The following is a 19,561-nucleotide window of genomic DNA, read 5'->3' as shown; positions in this document are numbered from 1 at the left end:
AGGAAACACGATGTTGCGATTCTCACTTATCGCATCCTTATTTTACAAAAATATGGCCATCCGTTCGAGATATCGCTTTATGAGTGGTGTTTAGGGGTTGGTGGCGCCCCGTTGAACACTCCTGCTACCTTATTTTGGGAAATCTAAATTTCTGTTCTTTTCCTTTAAGACCTGTTCACATTAGCACTACACCTGTTCTGCCAAGTTATTAATCTTGATGAAGCTTTTAAAGTACTGCATTAAGTCGGTTTGGGGATGCATCACGCTACGATTTACGACAGAGGTGCCCGAAGGTATTGGAATCACTGCATCAAAAGCTCAAAGAACAAACTTACCTGAGTAAAAGGTAAAAAAATGACTATTTTTTTCTGCCTACGGCGCCCGTCTGCTAACTGTGCACCCTTTGACTGGCTCAATAATTGACAGATGGCGACATCAACCCTAGCGGCTTGTAGCTGCTCAGCAGCCGCCCAGTCACACCAAAATCGGACAACCTTTTTGAGTCATAAATGGTGCACACTTTTTCGGTGCTATAATTGTCAGAACATTATTTTATTTTCACCCTCAATAAATCACATTAAATGGACACAAAAATAAACCAATGGTTCGTTGAATAATTTCAGCTACATGTGGTGTGCTTTTGGCGTGACCGTGGAGCTACTGAACTGCCATAAGGCGTCGGTGCCGTTGCCGCCATCTGTCAGTTGTTGTGCCAGTCGGAGGATGCGCATATGCTAGCACACTGGTGTCATAGGTAGCGAAACCAGTTTTTTTACTTTTTACTCGGGTAAGTTCATTCTTTGAAATTTTTTTCTGCGATGCTTTCACCACCTTCAGGCACCTCTCTGGTAAATCGTAGTGCAATACATTGTGAAGCCAATTTATGCGGTGATTTGAAAGGCTTCACCCAGATTCGGGACATTACAATAGTGCAGTACTATTAGTAAGTGCTGGGAATAGTGCTGATTTTGCTCTTTGTTAATGATCTGATGCTCATACACTGCTGTATCAGTACTAAGTTAAGTTCAACTCAGCACTGTTTTACTGTTGATTTAGCTCTGTGCCGTATATGTGAGCTATCCCTTATAGTTGTTTCTCAAAAAGTTGATAACTCTTGTATGTTTGCAGTGCACACGATTATGATAATGGGAGGGCTTTTGCTTCTTCTGCCTAGTGATTGTGCGTGAGTGAAGAAAATTATAGTTTGTAGGAGTAAATCGCTAGAAATGTATACTAATTTCAATTTCTTAAGCTTACATGCAGCAAGACAGGTATCCTACAGTTTTTGCAATAGGTCGTTTTGTTTAGTTTGACTTTTTAAAAGCTTGCAATAAGCGGTCAATTTTTCCGGCTTTCAAAATTTTTACATGCTTGATGACATTTTTGCAGGACTGTCACTCACTCTTAAAGTTACTGAGACTATGAAACGATGGAAAAGGAAACTAGCACAGAAAGGTAGATAGTTATAAACATGTTTAATGTGAACTGTTGAAAATAAGGGTGTACCTTGGTCTTTCTTTTCTTTTTTTTAAAGGTTATTACAACAAAATTTTAGCACTAATTGTACTGTCTAAATGTTAACCATGTTCTGCCCTCACCATGGAGACACCGAATTTTTTGCTAAAAAAAGGCACCGAAACATTATTTAAATAAACCAAATACTGTCACGTCACAGCACATAAAAGCAGCACCGCTACACGGGAACATGGTGGCAGGCTGTGTGCGCCCGAGCCCTGTCTAACTTGGCTGAACCGGTTTTCTTTTTTCTCCCGTGCTTATTCAACTCCTGCGGAGAGCGAGAAGGGACAACTCAAGCGGCCAGCTTGTAGTGCATTGACATCATCAAGTGGCGAAGCTCACAGCCACGCCAGCCCCCATATAGCCTTGATTGAAGGAGAACCAGACGTCACGAACGTGTAAGCTCACAACCAGGCCAGCCCCCACGTAGCTATGACTGAAGGAGAACCAGACGTCGCAAACGTGATGCATATCGGGAGATCTTCTGAGACACTAGTTTTAGATGTTTTGTGTCTTTTTGAGCAAAAAATTGGTGTCTCCACTGTATGGTCAAAACATGGTTGACATTTAGTCAATAAAATAGGCACTACGATTTCGTTGCTATATCACTTTAAAACGATTCTGCCCTTTTACCATATTTTCAGTATCAGTAGTATTGATATTGCTTTGAAGAAACCGTCTTCAATTCACTTCTTGAGAAAAGTCTACTCCCCACCTGGTTTGCAAGGTTGATACGATAACGTCGGAAACATCTGTTGTGTTGATTGTGAGTACATTTTAACTTAAATGCTTGTGCTTTTTTGGTTACAGGTCCCTTCCAGCACTACGCAGGAAAGAGAATGGCAAACAGCGGACTGATTGCAGGAAGAGTAATTGCATCTGCCGCTACTACATATAACGAGCAAGCTGCGACGTCTAAGAAGGAGCAGTCAGAGTGTTTAACATAAATAAGCTGAGGTAAAAAATCTGACTCTCATATTATGTTTTATCAAATTCTGTTAAGTTTGAGGTAATTTATTTCAATATTTTAGGACTGATTAAGGAAGAACTTCGAACTTATGGTATGGCACCGTCAGGATGTGGCGTACCTCATTGCCGTCTACTGGATTTTCCACATCCACTACGTAAAGAAGGCACATAAGATGCTGACTTTCATTGAACGTGGTTTTGCCGACTGCTACATGAAGCTACGGGTGAAGGCACTGGAATTGATAAATTTCTACAGAGCGATCGTGGCTTGTGTACCCCAGTTAGCCTAGCGTACCCTACATTGTAATAAATACCCCTGTCAGTCGGGCATTTAAATGGCCTTCGGAATGAATTCCTTCAAAGAATCGGCAAATCAGTTCACAATCTCGGCTTTGCCTGTGCCCTTGGGTGTTCGCAGACATTTTTTGAGGAGTTTGCTCTGAAGGCCATTCAAATGGCCGTCTGACGGGGTATCAGCCAGTTTGCGCCCAAGGCAAAATGAGCTCTTGTTACACGACATGTGCAAAAAATATTCATAGTGCAATAAATTTATTTCGTGCATTGTGCTACCTGCTTATGCCTTTCCTTCCACACTTCCTGGCTTTGAAGAAACTCCTAGATGGATGCGAAGGAATACTCCCGTAGGTATACGACTCCTAGGAGGATGTGAAAGAAGACTCCCGTGGGTCCACGTACTAACTCCCAAATGGATGTGAAAGAAGACTCCCGTGGGTCCACGTACTAACTCCCAAATGGATGTGAAAGAATACTCCCTTAGGTCCCGGCTGTAACTCCCAGGTGGATGTGAGAGAATAGTCCCATAAGTGCACGTAAAAACTCCCATATGGATGTGAAAAATAGTCCCATAAATGCACGTAAAAACTCCCATATGGATGTGAAAAAATAGTCCCATAAATGCACGTAAAAACTCCCATATGGATGTGAAAAAATAGTCCCATAAATGCACGTACAAACTCCCATATGGATGTGAAAAAATAATCCCATAAATGCACGTAAAAACTCCCATATGAATGTAAAAAAATAGTCCCATAAATGCACGTAAAAACTCCCATATGGATGTGAAAAAATAGTCCCATAAGTGCACGTACAAACTCCCATATGGATGTGAAAGAATAGTCCGATAAATGCACGTAAAAACTCCCATATGGATGTGAAAGAATACTCCCGTGGATCCACGTAAGCACTCCCAGGTGGATGTAAAGGAACATTCCCGTGAGTCCACGTAAAAACTCTCATAAGGATGTGAAAGAATATTCCCTTGGATCCACCTAGGAACACTCTGATGGAAGTAAATAAATACTCCCATTGATCCATGAACAGACTCCCGTACTGATGGGAGTTCTGTACATACTCCCTTGCATCCCCCAAAAAACTCTGGCCTGCGTGGGAGTTCATTCTGAGCTCCCATCCTGCAGAGTATAAAAACCTCCCATAAGGGAATGCGCTAGAGGACAAGCGATGTACTCCCATCTGGGTATATTTTCGTTTAGTGTGTAGATTTGTTTTCTTCAAAGAGAAGACCTTGCACAGACAGGGAAAATTGAGGAAAACACTCACAATACTGAACATGTCAATCTTTTTTGCATATGGGTTATTATTTAAAAAAATTATGCTGGTCACGGGGCACGAATTTCCCAGCCTCCAATAGATAACTGTTAGGCAACCGAGATTGCTGAACCCGATGCAAGCCAGACAATGGGTATTCGACATGCCGTTGCCCAGGTAAACACCTTGTTTTTCTCACGAAGCGGCCAGAACCTATATATCGTCAGCGGGATAAAGCGATGCCATCTGTAATCTCACCACTTAGGGCCGGTCAGATAAAAGTGAATACAATTTATTGTTTTTGTCGGCGTCGTGGTGCAAAGGTTCCAGGATGCCAGAAAGCTTGTCGCATATTTTCCTCGGAACTGGTGGTAGAATTGGACGCGATCGTTTTAGACGGCGGAGAATAACTTATAAGTTAGATTGGAGTTTGAGCTGCATGAAAGAGGAAAACCTCGTCGCATCGACGAAGACAATCTTTAAAAAAATCTGCTGTCCAGTGTGAACAGATTCTTGACGTTGGTTGCAGGATGGGGAACTTCATGAGGGATGTGCTACGGCCCAGTCATCATTCATGTTGCAGGATTGTAGCCGTTGAGGCAACATCAAGCATGCAAAACTACGCGAGTAGAAATCACGGACATTCGCGAACCTCCCACGAGGTCCTTGACGTAACCCCGAAGGACGTTTCCCTGCTTCTGAACAAACAAGAAAAGTTTCACCGGATTTACTCCTTCTTTTGTTTGGACTGGATCAGAAACCAGCAGGCGCCTTTCAAAGTGTCGGTGCGCTTTTGAAACAGGATGGCGAATGTCTGCTTTTGTTCTCCGCATCGTTTCTTTTGTACGACGCATGGTTCGAGATGGCCAGAATGTAAGGCTGGAAGGGCATTCTTGGTCTGGGTATGAAATTCAGGTTAAAAAAAGTATCGAAATCGCTAAGTGAACATCATATATAGAAGGAGCACATAGAGCTCCTCTTTGAATTGTACGCATACCTCCCTTCAAACGCTGCTAGTTAGTGCTTTGTACCGTTTTTATTTCATTTTTAAACATGTTAAACCAAATATTTTATGTTAAATGATGTGCCCGTGAATCCAAACTAAGCTGAATGTGTTTTTTTTTGTTTTTTTTTTTCGGAACAGGATCCTAAAGACCTCTTTCCAGACATCTGGCATCGCGATCCATTGCAGGACCTGAGCGACCTTGAGAATTCTCTGCGGAAACTGATTCCAAACTCAAGAATTCCAACCCTCGCATGCGAGGTTTGCTCGACTGAAGCTTACTTCTGTGCCCAAGCAGAAGCTCTCGGAAAGTAATATCTGTTCATAATTAAAAAGGTTAAAAAATGCGCACAGAGGACATTTTTTTTCTTTATTTGTTTTGCGGATATTTTTCGCATAGGAGGCAGAGATAAAGACACAAGTGCCTGACGGAGCCTCTACCCCCAACAGTTCAGTCGCGGCAGTAAATATAAGAGTGTCATATGCAAGAACAATGCAACAAAGCAGAAAATACGCACTCTGGAAGCCGCAATCACGGGATCGCACAAGCCAGGCAAAGCGCACCATTAATGACGACGAAATGACAAGGCAACAAAGCAGAATGAAGATTAGATTATACACAGGCAATCAGCTGAAATTGTAAAACCACTTGCGTGACACTTCACATTACAAACATATTAACGTTGGGCATCAGCAAAGTAATGCATGCTGTACTAAAAAAAATTAAACTACCAAAAAAAGTACATTCAGGTGGGTCACTAATATAAACCTCTGACCAAGAGAAAATAGTGGTCTAAATTGAAACTCATACATATCACGAATCAGATAAGTTGAGAAACTAGAAAGGGAAAAAGAAAGCTTCACAATGAAAATGTAATATCACCACCAACCAGAAGTGTTCTTCATTTACTTTTGAATTTACAGAAAGTTGTGTTATAGTTTATGTTTATATCTGTATGGTTTAGAATTTTAATTATTTGAAAAGGTAGTTTGTCTGCCGTAATTTGCTATTATGGTTGGCATTTTTATCTTTGGATCTCGAAGCGTATATGCGCTCACGCTATTTGTTAGGGTGGTGTGCTGTTCGTTCTTACGTATCCATTCTAACAGTTTAAAGTAGTAAACCTGATCAGCCTTGAGCATATTACATTCTACAGAAAGTGGCAATGTGCTTAAGTTTCTTTTATCACCTCTATAGTTTTCATGTATACGTAGTATTCTCTTTTGTACTATAATTATTTTAATGTAGTTCGTAGCTGTTGTTGTTCCAAAGACTAATATACCGTAAAGGATTTTAGAGTAAAATAGGTAATAGAATAACATAGGTTTTAATCAGCTAGGTACTAAGTTTTGAATTTTATATGAGTTTCCAGTAACTCGAGATAATTCAGTTTTAAGTTTATTGACATGAATATTCCACGATAAATCCTCGGAAAACCATACGCCCAAAAATTTTTGATCTCTTACTTGCTCTAATAAGGTGCCATGAAACGTTATATTGATAGAACTGCAATTTCATTTATGTACTGGTTTAAAAATTACACACTTAGTTTTACTTGTATTCAAACTTAAACAATTGATTTGTAGCCAACTTGATAGGTTCACAAGGTAGGCATTTGCAGAATTTTCTAAACCCTTTTTTGTAAAGCCAGAGAAAGATACATTTGTATCGTCTGCATACATTATTAACTGAGGAGAGCCTGGTATATTTGTTATATCATTAATATATACAAGGAACAACAGAGGTCCCACGATAGAACCCTGAGGAATGCCGCTTTGTAGTTTCAATTTATTAGATGATTGTTTATTGATATAAACGTATTGATAGCAATTTGTAAGATAGGATTTGATTAGTTTTAATGCGACAGCACGAACTCCGCAAGTTTGAAGCTTTTCTAGTAGAATATCGTGTTGCATAGTATCAAAAGCTTTTCGTAAGTCTAGGAATAGGTCAAGTGTATACAACTTATTTTCAATATTTTCAACAATTTTATCTTTTATTTCAATCAGTGCTAGTTCTGCAAACTTTTGTTTTTGAAATCCATATTGAGCCTGTGTTATTATTTGATGCTTCTGAAAAAAAAAAAGCTTGCTAGCCTTTCATGATAACTCTTTCAAAGATCTTCGAAAAAAACTCGTAGGACTGAAATTGGTCTATAATTGTTTATGGTGGTCACACCGCCTCCTTTGTACACGGGAATAACTTTGGCTATTCTTAACCCTTCGTGAAATTAGCCAGACGCAAGTGTGATATTTATTAGATGGGATGATATACGGCTAATAATGCTCACGGTGTGCTTGATTGGTAAGACTTTTATTTCGTCATCCCGGCGGCAACATCATTATCTGAATTTCTTATGATTTTGTCGATTTCCAACGGCGTCGTTGGTAAAAACATGATTGATTCCAGTTGATTTTTTCCGAGTACGCATTTCTCCACATCTACATTTTCCTCTGTATGGGAAAATGCAGATATGGAGAATGGGCACGGCAGCTTTACCAGCATGAACACCTTCAAACCATGTATCTTTTTTGTGCAGATCCTGCTGGGCCTTCTGCATTCCCGAACAGTTGTTTGAAGGAACGATAGTACCATGTTAAAACCAAGTGCACAGTCACTGTCCCCCACTGACGCCCACGTGCCGACGCCGCTGCCAGTAATATCAGCGTACCTCGGCAGTCTGCACAGCCAGGCAGCGACACCGCCGGATTGGTTGACACCTGGGACATCAACGGCGCCACCTAACAGCTACCCTATAAAAGCGGACGATTCCCGGGACGGCGACAATGGGCACGGCAGCGTTACCAGCATGAACACCTCCAAACCATGCATCTTTTTTGTGCAGGTGAGAAGAAACTACGGCAAGTATCTACGTAGCGACCATCTCTTCCTGTTTCTGCTGTCGGGCCCACGGTCATTGTGCTTTTTGGTGGGATGCCTGTTTGTTTAATATGGATTTGTTATTGCTGGGAGAAGATGTTGAAGCAAACCCCGGTCCTGACATGAAAAAGATTCTAGAACAGCTAAAGGAAATTTTAGGTGACCTTCAGGAAATCGAAACAGAGAAGATTAAAACGAACGTAAGGCTCCTGGCGATCGAGCAGAAAATGTAATCTATAACAGCTCTTGACGGTAGAATCACTGCCTGTGAGGAACAAATGTCCGTAGCCGCTGGGACTATAAGAACACTCTCTGCTAAGATCGACGATCTTGAAAATTGTAGTCGAAGGTCAAACCTGATTGTTTATGGAATACCAGAAATCGTAAACGAAAGTAATGAATCACTTGATAGTTTTGTTACCGAAAATATTTTCAAAGAAATTCTCGAGGTTCAATCAGCAGGTTTTGAAATGATACATAGACTCGGCAAAAAAAATAGAAAACAAAACTAGGCCGGTCATTTTTAAGCTGTTCGACATCAGAGACAAGGCAAAAATACTCAAAAACTGCTACAAGTTGAAAGGGACGATCTATGCAATCGGCGGAGTCTTTTCACGCCCCGTACAGGAAATTAGAAAAAAAAAACTCTGGAATAGCGCCAAGGAAAATAGAGATAGAAGAGAAAAAGTGCAACTAGTATTTGACAAAATCAAAATGAATGGCACTCTATTTGTTTGGGACGATATTAAGAAGGATAAGATTCCTCTTGAAAAAAACGACCAAGCCAGCGCAAGCAAAGTCTACCGCGGAACTAAGCTGCAAAACTAAAACTAATCGATCTAAACGCAAAACGCTTGTTGAATAAAACTGTCGCTTTTGAATGTGTACTTCTTGATCACAAACCTGACATTGTCACTGTCACAGAAACTTGGCTATCACCGTTTGTGCTTGATCATGCAGTTGTACCACCGAACTGTGTTATCATAAGAAAAGACAGGCAATCGCGTGGCGGTGGCGTAGCTTTTATCATTAAAAAAGTAATCGTTTTTACACGTTTGCCGGACGTACCTGACGTTGAGGCCGTTTTTTGCAAAGTCATATTCGAAAAGCATGTGATATTTGTTGGTGCAGTTTATAGGAAACCTGGCACTGAGCTTGAAAGCATTGCATGATTACATGTCTAGTCATCTTACAGATTGCAAACTTATTTTGTCAGGCGCTTTCAGCCTACCTGATATCAATTGGTCCACTCTTCAGTATTACACAACCTGTTCTGACGCACTTTTTGACATTATATTAAGTTTCAATCTCACACAAATGGTTCACCAGCCTACAGGTGTCGACGGAACAACTAGTAACGTTCTTGATCTGGTATTTTTAGCGACCATCTCCCAGAAAGTGAAGTACAAGTTGATGTTATAGACGGCATATCTCACCATAAAATTGTTGTCTGTTCTTTCCCAATTCGCGACACCATCCGCTTTTCTTCGCCATCCTCTGTGCTGAAATTCAATAACACCGACGACGCGAGCATACTATCTCATCTTTCCCATGAATTTTCTTTTTTACGGAGTATGCCTCTAGCGATAACGTAAGCGTTCACGATTTATGGAATAAGTTCAGAGATATAGTTGATTAGTGTTACTAGATAGATACCTACAAGAAAAAAGTTAACATAAAAAGCACAATCCATGGATCAACAGCGATATCATCTATGCTAACCCTACTGAAAGAAACCATTTGAAATTCAAACTGGTCAACCCGTTTGAATCAAACCTGTCGATCCGTTTGAAGCAAACGTGATTATGGGATACGGGTACCCGTTTGAAACAGTACCTGTTCGAAACGGTACCCATTTGATACGGATGCCCGTTTGATACAGGTGCCCGTTTGATACGCGTGCCCGTTCGACCTGGCACGTGACCACACGTTTGAACGTACCATTCGGATTCGCTAGCCCTAAATGGGTATCGTCTGGGAGGTTGATTATTTTAAACTTATTTAAGACGTCCCGAAACTCATAAACATATTCATAACATGGAGAAAACACGTAGAACAAATGCGCTCGCGTAGGTGCTTGCAAATGGACAAGAAAACAGACACAAAGGATAGTTTTCAATTCTCCTCGATGTTTATTACTTCTTCTGACGACAAGTACAAACGTGCAAGCGATCTGTGAAATGTGCGAGGCACTTTAAGCTTTTATACAACTGAGAAGATTGCAAAGCAAACACACTATAATATGACCAATCGTCCTGTGACGAGTGCGCATGTGACGAATGGACCGTATCCCGTCATTTGCCGAACCCAGCCGAACCGCAAGAATTCCTGACTTCTGTGAAGAATCGCGTGTTGCTGATATACGCGTAGGACTTTTCGAACATTTGGTGCACATCCCATAGGTTGTGGAGAGACATTCTTTAAGACCGTAGGGAAAGGCGGCAGATCGAAGCAGGCAGAACAAACGAAGTTGCAACGGAAAACAAGCAAAGAAACAAGCGACTTTCAACGCGCGCGTAGCCGGATCTGGCTATGCTTATCAGCGTGGAGCGTGCCCTACCCTTTCTCTGGTCACGTGACAGAGCCGACCACAGAGAAGGAAGGGGGCGACGACGAGGTCAAGGAGCAAGACACCGGGACACCCCACCCCCCTCCCCTCCCTCGCAACCCTCTCCTCATGCATTCTATAAAAAAAAGAAAAAAAACTTGCGGTTGGCTTTTTGTGGCAATGCAGGCAATGCCAGGGGTGAGGGTGCACGGACCGCTGTACACGCGCTTTTCTTCTCTCTTGGAGTTGCCACTGCACGTCGCGTTTGCAGCCTTGGAAAGCAGGCGAAACGCGCGCATTTCAGCACGCACGCTGGAAATGGCGTCGGCCATGAGCTCGGGTTGCGCCCGAGCCAAAAAGCACCCAGAACGAGCTCGTAATTTGACTGCTGCAACGGCGGGCGTGCTCTCGCAATGCTCGATGTTCTTGCAGGCACGAGTTCGCGCTACCTTCGCCGCGTCTTGAAATGAAGTGAAACGGACTCTAGAAGTACATTCTTTCATGCGGTCGCGTCTTCTGCGAGAGAGATTCGAGCTGAATAAGAAAACTGAGGCAAAAAAAGATGGACAAAGTTTTAAAGTTCGGTCAAGAATAGTGGCTCACAAACGTCGCGCGTTTACGTAAAAAAAGGAAAAAAAAAGTTTTAGTTGCAGTATAAGCGCACATCAGCGCACTTAAAATATAAATACAATTACTTGCATTACGCGGACGATCTGAAATCAATGAACCGGCGCTCCCAGCCTTCCGGAAACATTGGCTGCCACGGCTCAAACAGCTAGGCGTGCCCAGGCCGCCGATCTGTACGTTCAATATCAAGCGGGCTCCCGAGAGCCGTTCGATTAAACCGGTACAGTTTGACGGTCACAAATCACCCGCTTGTGCAACATGTTCACCGGTTTGAGCAAACGTGCGGCAACTTTGCCCAATCGAGTCGCCCATTTGCCCCGACGAGTGACCCGTTTGCCAAAGAAGTGACCTGTTTACCCAAATAGGTGACCGTTATGGCTCATACGGTGGACCCCCTTGAGCCATACGGTCGACCCTTTGGCAAACTGGTGACCGGTATGGCTAAACTGTTACCGGTATGGACCCGTTTATTTTCATACAGGCGCCAAATGGTTTTTTTTCAGTAGGGAAGCGAAAGATTAAAAGAAAACGAACGTCACTGAAAACAAAGCATGCCTGAGGGTAGACTTGCCCTTGCTGAATTTGTAAAAGTGCTAAAAAATAAAGAAAAGCAAAAGGAAAGTATTACAACGTGACTCTTCATGAATTCTTAAAAAAACTTTCGAACTAAATTCTGGAACCATGTTAATTCCAAAAAAACGAACTCTCCCAGTCCAAACCCCGAAGAGAGGCGATGTGAAGCAAATGAGTATAATAGTTACTTTCAGTCCGTTTTTACAGAAGATAATGGTACTATCCGTAATATCGAACCTAACGCTATTGCTCTGGAGCCTCTAGTAATAACTGAACTAGGAATTTTAAACCTCTTACTCAACCTAGATACAAAAAAGGTAGCGGACCTGATAATATTCATAACGCGTTCTTAAAACAATACGCTGAATGGATGAGCAAATACTTGTACATAAATTTAGTCTCTAGGCACGTGTCAGCTACCCGTTGAATGGGAAAAAATGTAAGGTCATACCTATACACAAATCAGGTGACATCACCAATCCTTCGAACTTTAGACCGATTTCTCTCACCTGTACCTGTTGTAAACTACTTGAACACATCATCCTAAAGCACATTACATCATTTCTTGATGCACACCAATTTTTTTCTTCTGAACAACATGGATTTAGAAGTGGTCTTTGAACAGTCACCAAACTCATTGAAATTTTGCGTGACCTGAGCCTTAGCCTTAACAACAGAAAGCAAGTAGACATACTACTGCCCGATTTCTCGAAAGCATTTGATATAGTTTCACACCCCAAGCTAATCATCTGGCTAAAACATGCTATTGGCGAAGGACCTATAGTCAGTTGGATTGAAACCTACCTATCAAATCGTTCCCAGTTTTTGCAATATGGACAAGAGGCTTTGGAAACTGTGAAAGTCACCTCCGGCGTTGCACAAGGTACTGTCCTTCCGCCAGTTCTCTTCCTACTTTTCATAAATGATATTACAACTAACATTAATGCTAAAATTAGATTATTTGCAGGTGATTGTATCATATACAGGGAAATCAACACATCGGATGATCACCTTCGACTAAAAACCTCTCTTCAATTAATCAATAAATGGTGCACTGATTGGCAGATGTCTCTTAACGTAAGCAATACTGTTTGCATGTCTGTAACAAGAAATCTATTTCTGAATTTCAGTACGGCTTTGTTAATGTAACGATTTCGCGGATAACTCAGTGTAAATATTTAGGCTTATTTAATACTTCAGGTTGAAGGTGGGACCTACACGTGAATCATGTAACGTCAGAGGCATTAAAAAACCATGTACATAAAACGAACACTCAAGCTAGCCGGTACACCCACTAAACTCTTAGCATGCACTAGTCTTGTTAGACCAACGCTGGAATATGTAAATATCGTTTGGTTTCCTTACACGAAGAATAATATAGCTAAGGTTGAAAATCTACAGCGCAAACCAGTAAGAGTTGTTTTTAACAAATACGGGCGCACCGGCTCACCAACTGAACTTCTTAAAAAGTCTGGTCTCCGTACACTAGCTAACAGGGCTAAGCGACTTCGGCTTAAGTTTTTGTACTCTCTGCTGCATGATGCTTTCAAAATTGACAGACCCAAGTACGTCTCTTTTTCAAATACTAGACAGACCAGGCACAAACATGGTAAAACCTTGACTGAATTCTGCTTTAAAAATGACTGCTTCCGCTACTCCTTTGTTCCTTTAGCTACTAGAGAATGGAATCGACTAGATACTGTCATTACTAACACCACCACATAATTTCTATTTCGGTTGGATGTTTCGGTTGCACAGTGATGTGTAATTATGAATGACTTTTTTTGCATATTTTTTCACGTGTGATTGAACAGCGGTTGTTTAATTTTGCTTTGAAAATGTATGTATGTATTAATCTTAAACGTAATTATACTATTCTTTATATCCCAGTGTTTATTGTACAAATTACTTGCATTTTTATGTTGTAGATGTGATGAATTGTGAACGAGAGTGTACTTACTTTTGTGTGCTCCTTCCTGCGAAAATCCCTAAGGAATCGGCAGTATTTTCAAATAAAATAGATACAAATATGTTCTTATGCTAACGAAGTGCCGATTCATTTCATCTGCTAGTTCTTTCCCGGTGACGTTTACATTATCTATCATGATTTCTTTCACACTAGAATGGACTTGCTTACGATTCGTTCAGTTGTTTATCATGTTCATACTTTCTTATGATGATTGTGAATATGCAGAAATTTATTTTGATGGTTGACTTGATGACATTTCGCCTTTTTTAGGTAGAAGTTTAGTTTGTTTCTGTATTTTTTTAAATGTGCCGACAAATGGAGATCACGACACCGAATAAAAGCATCATATGTTTTCTTTTTTTCTTTTATCCTTTTATATAGGTCGTCCGTTATCCATGGCTTTCTCATTTTTTTATGTCCTGTTTTACTTCGCCTTAAAGGAAAAGCTGCATCATAGCAGTGCTTAAATTTAGCCAAGAAGCTTGTATAGGCATCTAAAGTGCTATGGTCTTCGTAAATGTCATTCCTGTTTTCTTGCTCCATAAGGGCGCGCAAATGACCTAGCGTTTCTTCATTTATAGTCCGATGCAGAAAGTTTTCTGTACAATTGTTTCTTTCCTTACCTAAAGACGATCCTATGCAGGACATAGGCAAATGGTCACTAATATCGTACAAAAGTGCACCTGCCGTAGTCTGACTGCTTTTAACGTTTGTAATACAGAAGTCAAGAGACGTTGCAGTGTCTGCGGTCACCCTGGTTGGTAGTGTTATTACATTGTACAGGCATACTTGTGTGTGATATCGCAGAATTCTCTCGCATGTAGATCGTCAGAAATTGTACCTATGTTTATATCTCCGAGAATAAAAATGGCATTGTTACTGTTACAAGATAACATAGTGCACTCACTATCAAGAAAAGCCATAAATTCGAACATATTGCCGGAAGGCGGTCTGTAGAAAACAGCCACTACTACATTCGATATGTTAACAAATAAACTCTCAACGTTTTCATATATTCTGGTTAAATTATCAATTACTTGGTACTCGAGTGGTTTTTCAAATAAAGGGCTATGCCGCAATCTCTCTTTTTTTCTCTGCTGAGGCTTTCACACGAGTACCCCTTAAGTTGTGGTGGTATGTCTTCTTTTGTCAACAATGTTTCCGTGAGTGCCCTATGGCGTCAAATTCCAAACTCGGAGAGTAAGATAATACTTGAAGGTCCTCTACTTTATTTTTAACACTCTTCGTGTTTAAATGCATACTCGAGAACTGTCCCTTGCTGTTTCTATACTTGTTATTGAATGCTTGACAATCAAAATAATACCAATCAGGTCGCACATCGTTGTCCATTTTCAGTTTCGTATGCACTCCGAAAGTGCTATAATTTTTTCTTAATTCGTTATTTGTTCAGCATCGAACATGTTAGTGATTCAGAGAATGGCTGCGTGCTCGTCTTTTCGCGCAAAAATCTTCCCACCCGCAGACCAGGCAAACTTCCATCCAACGCTTTTCTTTTTGGCAACCGCAGCGCCCAGCAGCTTTTTCTTTGAACTAGTTAGATGCTCATTTATGTACACAGCGTTGCAGTTCCCGCCATAACCAAGGTCTTTTGCGTTCAACCTTTGCTTTTTGCGTTTCTCCAGGATTGTGTCTCGTTTAGTACGTCGCACAAAGCGGACGATTACGTTTTTTCTCTCCAGGGCTGAAAGTGGGGACGCAGTGGCAGATGGGCAGGCCCTTGCTCTCAATGTTGTTGCTCCTCTCATACTGCTAGAGTTCTTCGATTTTTTCGCTCAACCTGCGATTTCCGGAGGTAAGCTCTCCGTTCTTTTTTTGTGTAAGTTCTTGTACTTCTTTTCGTAGTTCCTTCATTTGTTTTTGTTTTTTTATTTTGTTTACACAGTCACAAGTGTCATTGCAATAATTAACGCCAACTTCTATGGTCCTGAGCTCGGCCCTCAGTTCGCGTCTTAGATCTTCAAAGGAACTCCCAATATCCTTGCCCTCTTTACTCATTTCGGCGGAAAAGAAATTCACCCGTCAATACATTTCAATCAAAGAACAATCGACGCTGTGTTCGGCAGCAGTGCAAGCGTTTCTGGGTTTATACAGCAAAGTAATTAACCCCTTTACCTGCGGAAAACACAGAGATGAGGCGATTTCCAATGTGCGAACTGCTGCCGAACTGAAGTTCTGTCGGTTGTGCTTGTTCGTTATGTAGTTGAGAGTGGCGCCCCGGTCTCGGCGTATCTCGTCACCTGGTTTGCTTGTGGCGAGCGTCGAAGGGGGCGATGTTTCGCGCAGTGCCAGTGACTGCGGAAAACGCAGAGATGATTAGGCGATTTCTAATGAGCGCACTGCTGCCGAACTCTTGCTGCGCTGGGTTAGGTCAGTTCAGGTGTTTAGATAATTAACTCTTCGTATCGCTAGAAGACATGGCGATGTGAAGTACGCCAAATCTCGAGTGAAGTAAGGGTTCATCGTAAAAGAAAGCTTTTATTCGACCAACATGCATATTTGTGGCAATCACAAGCAGAGAAGCAGCAGAGGCTCGAATTTCTAAACTCTTCGTAATTCGCTATCGCTGCTAATTCGCGAGTGTGAAGCGCTGAAACATAGCCAAGATTCTGAAAGCTCACGCAAGTTTAGTAGTTTTGTAATTTTGTGAGTTCTCATTATAGGAGAAATACATGTGATTTGATATAAGGGGAAAAATAAGTTGACCTGGATATGGAGTATCATCCTTCACTATCCCGGTCTTTCTTGGCTGAAGCGCTGATCAATGAGGTGCGAGCGATTATTAAAGGCGTCTACTGCATTAAAAAAAAATCATGTTGCTTGATGAGGCTAAGACAATTCACCTTCGGCGCTGGCTACTCCGCTCTGAACTTACTAGTCGTCTTCTGTTAAGGCGGCAATTTACAACTTTGACCAAACGGTCTTAGTGGAGGCATGGATCGCCGGGCTTGTCCATGTAGCTCGAGAACGCCTTTCGTGTAGCGAATTTCTCAGTCGATCTTCCTTTTCACTACTGATATCTGACACGGGTATATCAGGTCTCCGGAATTCTTTGAATAAGTCTGTGGCAGATGCAGAGACACCTGTGTTTGAGCGACTCATGTGGGACAATCATAAGCCGGGCCTCTAGCTAAATTGTTTCGAGAAAGTTCGCGACAGGTTTATGGCTCTGTCATGCGTAAGGTTTAACAGTTCGGAAAAGGCTATTGGGTCACAATTAACTATTGGGCTAGTTGGCTGTACATTGTTAAAAATGAAAAGTGCAAACACCAAGGAAAAAAAAAAAGGGGACAGGACATGGCGCTCTGTCCTGTCCGCTCTTCTTTTCCTTTCTGTTTGCGCTTTTTTATTTGTCACAAGACTACCGGAAGTCGGATCAACTAAAGACGGGAGTGCAGTGTGTCGCCTGGAGCGTCGGAGGGGAATCGCACAACCTTGCAACACATTTTGCAGAAAAATTTGTTAGGCGGCTCTGAAGCGTTTCAGCTCATTTGGGCCGCGATAGTACAGGGTGTTTTTCCAAACGCAAGTCGAATCATTTCTGCGAAAAGTACGGATCGTAGTGAAAAAGTTAAAGGTTGTATTGGTCTCTGCACAAAGACAAATTTTTGAAAAATTATTAACATTCGGTATAATTTGGTTATTAACTAATTTCGGTTAATTAAAATTTTAATTACAATATTTCAACATATATTTGCAATTACAAACTTTACAAGTGCCAACACAAATGGCACTAAATCGTCCTTGTTTGTTTTAGATATTTTATATTGTTGTTGTAGTAGACGCAGTTTTTGACATCTCTGGCAGTGGGAACTAGAAATATGCCGACGATTGTGCATGTCAGGCACTCAGTTTACTGATTAACATCGAATAATGCCGGAACACAGTTAACCAGAGTGCATTCATTTGGTATCGAATACTGCGGGACTTTGAAATTAGGGACCAGACGTGTTATTCAGAAGGATAGTGCTTCCTTTTTTTTGTGTCCCCTGGTCTCTTCTACAATAATACAATAGATATGTGAAGGAATCTTTAATTGTCTTAGAGCGCACCCACTTTTTCTTAGATAAGTTTCATTTCGGTAAATATGATAAATTATTACGATCGTCTGACAAAGCTTATTGTGACTCTATACAGTACCATTGCCTGTGTATTTTATTTTTAACTTGTCATAAAGCAAGATTGAAGAGCGAAGAAACCGTGGAAAAGCAGTGCAATAATGTTAAAAAATGACTAAATATGCGAAGCCAAAGTGAGATGAATCTTCCCTTTTAAGTAAAGGATGTAGAATGCTTCACCGCTTCCAGTGCACAAGATAAATAGCTAGATTTGTTACTGTAACACTGGCTGCGATGTTGAAACAAATTGATCGTAGTGCTTCGTATACCTGGTAAAAGTAATAAAATATACAGCTTTAATTTGGAAAAAAAACACGCAACCGAGAAGGTCTCAAATTAGTGCACCTCAAAGGAGGGTAGTCGGCGGGAACAAAGTCGTTACTACCAAGCACATGCATGTATTGTGCGGGTTGAATGATGAAAGCAAGAACAAATATTCTTGCTGTACTGATATCGACCAAGTGTTTTAGAACCGCAGTTCGCATTTTATGCAGCCGTGGTTGTTCCAATCGTTTCGGTGAAGGCGGGCACAACAGGGAAGGATAGGTCGACCATGAGAAGCGAGCTGTCGTCGAGCCTGATGGAGAGCTTCAAAATGACGCCCACGGGTTGTAGCGTCCCATTCAATCTCTTTCATTTTCACACTTCGAAGTTAAATCGGGACACCTATGCGGACCTGTTAATTATTGTGAAATGTTATAATGTAGCTTTGGACACTTTAGAGAACCCGGTTCGGAGGAGTACTGTCACCGAAAGGCCCGTTAGGTGAAGTCCGAGCAGTTACTTATCTTCGCATCTAGAGCACGTTCTTTAGCAAAGCCACGAATCAGGCTGTTCATTTTACGTGCTAAATTGCGTCTCTAAAAACGTTTGTTTTCACCAAGCTTTATTTCATGATGATTCTCATTGTAATATTGTTAAGTGTTGCCAAGCCAGCAGAGGCACAGTTTGATGACGGATACCGTCTCCGATGTATCCATGCTATAGAAGCCTCGCAACGCTCAAGGCGGCAATGATTGTATCCAGCCCACATGGAAAGGAAAAAAAAAGAGGACCGTTCTCCCATCAGGCTAAACGACTGCGAGCCAAGTTGTGATCTGGCCTTAGGGACACGTGCGCGACGTCTGAAGCTTTCTGGCCTGCGACCGGAGCGTGCTTTATGATAGTCAGGAGAGGCAGCCATTTCGGTTGTCTACTATCACCGCTCCTCCCCCCCCCCCCCCCCCCCCCATGTTCGAGGTGGACGTAGGGAACTTTCCTCTGGCAGGATCGCATCTCCGGGTGCGAGGCTGGAGCCGCCTGCGAATGAGAGAGCGTGTCCTCTGACCGCTGTCAGGGGACTGTTCGGCAGGACTTGAAACTGTGCGCATGTGCGGCCACGTACTCTGCTCACCCACCTCGATCAGGCGAAACTAGAAGGCAAGGATCCTCTCACACTTGCCCTTACTAAAGCAGCTGTGTCTGTATCTAGCTGGAGTCAAGAGACCTCCGGGTGTTCGTCTATTTCGCGTGTTCTCCGTGCACTCTTTCCGTGGGTTCCGGCTAGCGGGTGCAGCCAGCAGTAGAAACCGCCGTAGCCGTGACTTCGGTTCTCTACGGGGTGGTGGTTTCGCGGTCGGCCCCCTATCCGGGCACCTCGCACCCTTTTGAGAACTCCACGATCTCTAATTCAAAGATAATGCCAAGAAAACCAGAACAATTTGCTTGTTTCGTGCGCTCATGTTCCCATGTTAAAAGATGAAGAAAAAGTGAATTTTGAAAGGGTCGGTCC

General features: G+C 41.9%; 1 pseudogene; it reads left to right on the top strand.

Annotated features, from left to right (window-relative positions):
- Positions 1-4,492: 4,492 nt before the first annotated feature.
- Positions 4,493-18,559, top strand: LOC115320640 (annotated as a pseudogene).
- Positions 18,560-19,561: the final 1,002 nt, after the last annotated feature.

Source organism: Ixodes scapularis, unplaced genomic scaffold, assembly GCF_016920785.2.
Source record: "Ixodes scapularis isolate PalLabHiFi unplaced genomic scaffold, ASM1692078v2 PGA_scaffold5__190_contigs__length_132052651, whole genome shotgun sequence".
Taxonomy (NCBI): domain Eukaryota; kingdom Metazoa; phylum Arthropoda; class Arachnida; order Ixodida; family Ixodidae; genus Ixodes; species Ixodes scapularis.
Note: the sequence above shows the minus strand (reverse complement) of the source record. Positions and strands in the feature narration are given on the sequence as shown.